The 5,987-nt window shown below is 40.5% G+C and overlaps 1 pseudogene; it reads right to left on the bottom strand.

Annotated features, from left to right (window-relative positions):
* Nucleotides 1-4,737: 4,737 nt before the first annotated feature.
* On the bottom strand, nucleotides 4,738-5,464 carry LOC136531478 (protein FAR1-RELATED SEQUENCE 5-like; annotated as a pseudogene).
* Between the last annotated feature and the right edge of the window lie 523 nt (nucleotides 5,465-5,987).

Here is a 5,987-nt window from a genome sequence, read left to right as displayed (position 1 = left end):
ACCTGGGCAGGCTCCAACCTCCCCGCGCCGCCCTAGGCTAGATCGAGGCCAGGCGGCCTCCTCCGCGTCGCCCTAGGCCGGATCAAGTCCAGGTGGCCTCCTCCGCATCGCCCTAGGCCGGATGAGGGCAGCTGTGGGGTGATCACCCCCTATGCACGCACGAGGGCAGCCGTCGCTGCTCCAGCCAGAGGTGAGGGCAGCAGCCGCCCCGCCCCGGGCTCTAGACCTCTCCCTCTCGGGGCTCGATCTGGAGTGCGAGGCTAGGGTTTGACACACCAAGGAAGCCGCTGTTGCGCTCGATAGGAGGATGGGGAGAAGGGGGAAAGAGGCGCAGGAGGGGGCGCTGGTATCTGCAAGAGCAGTGAAGGAGACGGTAGGGTTTCAGCAAGCTTTATTCGAAGTCTGGTATATCGCAGCCATCCATTTCATGATCCAACGACTGAGAGAAAGAGGACTTTATTTGGGCTGAATTTAAGCATCATTTTGAGGCCCAACATAGTCTAAAGTTTTTTTTCTTTTAATTTGTATAATAAATTTTGAAAATAATTTTGTAACAGTAAATTATTTTAATTGAATAAATTATCAACAACAAAGTTGTACAACTTATCGAGATCTACAACTTTTGTTTTGATTATTTCTCTATCTGCCTTTGTTTGAACCATTTGAAATTTGAATTTCAAAATATTACAACCTCAAATAGAATTTTGGGACATACAATGATTTCAAATGGAAAAGTCAGCAACAACAAAGTTGTACAAATCGTCGAGATCTACAACTTTTATTTTGGTCATTTCTCCATCCGACTTTGTTTGAACAATTTAAAATTCAAAACTTAAAATATAAGAACTTCGAACATAATTTTTGGATAACAAATGATTTCAAATGAAAAAGTCACAAACAACAAAGTTGTAGAAATCGTCAAGATCTACAACTTTTATTTTAGTCATTTCTCTATCCAACACCATTCAAACAAAGTGGTAGTATACATGTTCATAATTGGATACATCTTCATACTCTTCCCATATAACTATGTGAGAGATATATCAAATCATGAACGATGCGTACTGTCACTTTGTTAAAATCATTTGAGTTTTTATGTAATGATTAAGTAACAAAAACATGCAACAATGTAAATTTGTATAACAAAGATTGCAACAAATTTTAAAACAAACATAATCAGATTGAAGTGCATTATCTCACCATATTTTAAACATTTATGTGCATCCAATGCTACAAAAGTCTTCATAGCTTAGTGGTAGTGTTGCAGACTCAGAACCCTGAGGTCGCCCCCGGGCATCTCTGTGATGTTTTTTTTTCAACTTGAACCCTGAGGTCTCAAGTTCAAGCGCCCCCTTTTTTTTGAGAAAACCCCTCGAAGCACCCATGTGGTGTTTTTTTTTATTTTCCACTTCGAAGACTCGCCTAGGCCAACATGATGCGGTCATCTTTAATATTTCCACCCTCGTTGGGCCGGCCCAAGCACTTGCAGCCCATATCTCGCTCAAATGAGGACCTCCAGATGATGACAGCAAAGTGTGTGAGACAGTCAAGTTCGGGCGCAAGGCGCATGCACACGGAGCAAACTATTCTTTTGCCTTTAGTAAAGATAGAGAATACCGTTTGTGCGCTGCAAATAGTAGCATACGCTAATTCTTGGAATTGGCAACAATTCAAATGAAAGTTGTCTTTCAAAAATAAAGATAAATTGTCTTTCAAGAACATATCCGTCAATCTCAAGCCATCTCAAAATTCCTGTAATGCTCTGGTTTTATTGAATCTAACTAAATCTGGTTCCATGAGGAGAGTGAAAGTGATAACCACCCTCACTGTTAAAACAACAGGGATTGCAACCTGCACGAATGACAAACATGATCAATGAGCTGATGCCACTGATCATTTGTTGAGTCCCTCGACTCATCCCTCTGTCCCTGCTGCAGCAGTGGCATATATGCATTTACATGTTCTTCCAATCAAGACCCTTTCTTCTGCAGGGATTAGTGTGTTAACTCTACCAGCAAATCCACCATTTCAGCAAACACTACAGTAGTAGTGTTATTTACTTCCATTCAGCTTACTCAATCTGAGATCAAGCTTCAAAATAGATAAATAACACACTGCAATTTACAGCTTCAAGGCACAATACATTGTAATTTACAGCTTCAAGGCAAATGTATGGTCTACTATTGCAGGAGAGAATCACTCCAGAAGATAGTAATTGAGTAGATCACCAATACAGGCTGCTCTATGAGACAAACAACAACACCTCAAGCAAGGTAACTGAAGAAACTAGATCAACAACCTCAGCAAGAACTTGAAAACCTCTGCAGTGAAGTGTGGAGAGGCAAATGAAAGCCGGTGACAGATGATGGAGACCAACTGTGGCTTCACGGCGACGAGCAGGTGATGGAGAACGATCAGTCGGGAGATGACAAAAGGACGCGCAGAGTCATCTAGGACGTGATTCACTGGTGACACACACATGATCACAGACTATTGCTACACTGATATGCCATACCACCTATATTAGTTCTGAAATGAAAAAAAAACAAGTAAAGTCGAATCATGAATTCTATGAAAAACTGATAATGTTAAGTCAAAGCATGAATACTATAGAAATAAAGCACCACCAACTCAGACTTTTCAAATGTTAATTTAATTTAAAAAGATGAGAAATAATAAAAAGGTTAAAGTTAAAGATCGGATAGCAGTAGTTTGCGATTTTGCTAAGTTTACCTTCAGCATTGACACCTTATCTGAGGCTTGAGTTGCTAGAAGCAGAATGCCCTAAAATACAAAAGGAACAACAAGGTTATTTCTGGTAAGAGTTTGTTAGAAAGCACAACTGTTTTTCAGTGAAACTACTCATGATAGAGAATATCATAATGGACGCAGCACATGATCGCAATCCAAATATTTCATTAGCTAGCTCTGAAGGTAAGAGCTATAGGAAACTGAACTCTGCCTTTCAGAACATTCCTAGTTAAAATAATTCATCAGTAAACTTTCTAGTAATAAGTATTTCCCTACAAATAGAGTGCTCGTTGCAGCTTTTCTAGGCTGCAGGTGTGGCTGCAAACAAACAACTAAAACCTATTGTAGCTAATACAAGAAGCTAGAATCCACTTAATCATATATTAATGCAGTGACTGATCAGACCATAATCTAATACCAAAAAAATATGTTATGAAGCATGGCTGATTCAAATAAGTCAATTTAATATTCAGTGGCTGATCAACACATGAGCGAATCACTAGTATTCAGAATATGCAGTGGCTGATCATTTTAACTGGACTTGCAAGTTCCTTAGAACCTGAGTTCACTTACTAGCCATGTACTAACTGATGATCATGTGGCAATGTTCAAAGGATATGAAAGAAAAGCTATATTCTCTAGTAAAGCAGTGAGTGCAGTGTTTTAGTTTCAGTTTAGTTGAGGGCAGCATCACAAGGTCCAACTAACTACTGGGCTTGCACCTGAGTAGCATAACAACACAAGCATCACTTTAAATGAGTTATGCACCAGCGTACCTATTATGCAACAGCAAGCGGATCCTTGGCAAATCATATATCCAGCACATCTTCAGGGAGCTTTGTTTCCTATAAATGAAGAGTAACATTAGCCATAACTAGACAATCCTCATAGACAGGTAGTTGTTAGCTTTGATGAACATTACTCTTAACTACCTCTTCTCTCATGGAGCATGTTCGCCGATTGTGACCCTCACCCTTACACATGTTACATTTCACCTTAGATCTCTTCTTATTTGAAACTGACTTCAACTTTTTCTTCGGGGCCCCTCTGCTAGGAACATGCATGGGATCCAAGACATTTCTGGACTCTACAGAATCAACATCTAGGCCTTACGACAGCACTGGACCATACCTCTTGTCTCCGTTCTCTCCTTCGTTTGGCAGGATCATAGCAGCTTCCTCATGCAGAACATGTTTCAGCCACTCATATGCTTTAGGTGAATGAGATGCTACAAAGGATGCAGTGTGACTGATATTGCGTGGCTCATGATACCTCTATAGGCTATTGGAATAGTCATACATGGTGCTCTTCCTTATAGGAGGAAATGCACTCTTGGCCCCCCTTGTCCACCTTTTCAAAACACAGCAGTCTGGAAGCTCGCATTCTTTGCGATATCCCAATACAAAAAAGATGTGTGAGCAGGGGGTCCAAGGGACTGTAACTTAAGACAAGAACAAGAAATTCCCTTCAGATTGCCTTCATCAACACATATCTCACATTCGACATGGTATTCTCTGTCTCCTTTATCCTCCCTACCAACAATATACTTAATCGCATCATAGTCATCTAGAATCTCTCTCGCAAAACACTTTTTGGCTGCTTTTATGCTAAACTGCACCATGGCAAAAATTCTTGGTGTGAACGATTTCATAGCCTCTTTCTCAATAATTGAAGCATCTGGTTCTAAGCATGGCAAAGAATTCGATGCTTTGAAGTCTAGATTCGCTTCATTACCGCGCAGCCTCGAAAGGTAGTGGTCAAAGTGCTCAACCAGCTCGAACAATGTCATTTTACGATCTAGATTTACCTGAAGCCTAGAGTTTAGGCCCTCGCTCCGCTGGTTGCTCCTCAGTCCTAAATAACACTTATCATCATGGTACACAGCACACCAGATTTCCCTCCTCTCATACATCTGATACAGCCATGACTCCTTATCTATAACGTTATGCTTATCCAAGAATTCCAGCCATTTCCTCTCAATCTTTTCTATGGGGCAATAATCATAAAGGAAATACCTAAAATCAGCCTTCACACCATCATCGTGAAGATTACACACAATGTTCTGCTCAATATGTCATATGCATAGCCTATGCGATGAATTCAGCCACACCAGCCCGATTGCTCTCTGCATAGCAAGGTCTCCATCAGTGATCACGGAAACTAGATGCTTTTGAACCATGGCATCAAAGAATGTGCTAAGAATCCACACATATGACTCAATTGTCTCCTGGGAAATAATTCCACATGCAAAAAGAACTGTGCTACCATGGTGATTCACCCCAACAAAAGGAACAAGGGGCAGGTTGTACCGATTCATTTTGTGCATGCTATCAAATACGATGACATCACCAAATGCTGCATAATTAAGCCAACATTGACTATCACACCAGAGCAGTCCCTTGAGGTGCCCTTTCCCATCAGTCTTGTAATCGAAGAAGAAATCAGGATCCCTACATCTGCACTATGTCAGGTAACTAATGACTATTTGAGCATCACCAGCAGCAATTGTCTCCACCTTATTGTGATGGCAAAAATTATACAAGTCCCTTGTTGTAAATCCAACCTTATCATACCCACCGTACTGCATTTCCATAATATCCATTATCTGGTGTTTGCGGATCCTAGAAATCTGCATTGCCACAATATCAGCTTTTTGCTCATCGATGATTCTTCTATGTGAACGTAGAAGACAAGCAAGGTCTTGTTCTACCATTAGATGGTTGTGTTCATAGATGAAATCCTTCACATACCACTACCCTGTGTTCTGATCCCATGCAATCACAAATTTAGCAGGACATCCAACACGAGTAATATTCCATGGCTTCCGCTTCTTAATCTCCCTCTTCAGCTCCTTCTCTTCGCAGAAACCTTCACAACTGCAAACAAACTTCCGAAGGGTCCTCTCATTGTGGCCGTTGCCCCACTCACAATAGCTTTTCCTAACACTAAATCATTTCCCCTTAGCGTATTTGTTATAAAACAGATATCCTTCTGTTTCACTACAAAATATCATCCTAACAATTTCATTATATTCCAGCAAAGAATCAAGACCCGGCATTTCCTCCTGCATCAATCAGCAACATTAAATTAATTAAAATTCCACATAAAAAATTAAAAAATAAAAAAAGACATGGCCGTAGCGGCACAACATAAAGCCTCATGTCCATGTTAACATTTTTTATTCAAAAAAAAATACATAAGTATGCCACGCCAAAATAGTTGCATTTGCAATAGAA

Source organism: Miscanthus floridulus, unplaced genomic scaffold, assembly GCF_019320115.1.
Source record: "Miscanthus floridulus cultivar M001 unplaced genomic scaffold, ASM1932011v1 fs_361_1_2, whole genome shotgun sequence".
NCBI lineage: Eukaryota > Viridiplantae > Streptophyta > Magnoliopsida > Poales > Poaceae > Miscanthus > Miscanthus floridulus.
This window is presented reverse-complemented; position numbering and strand designations above follow the sequence as displayed.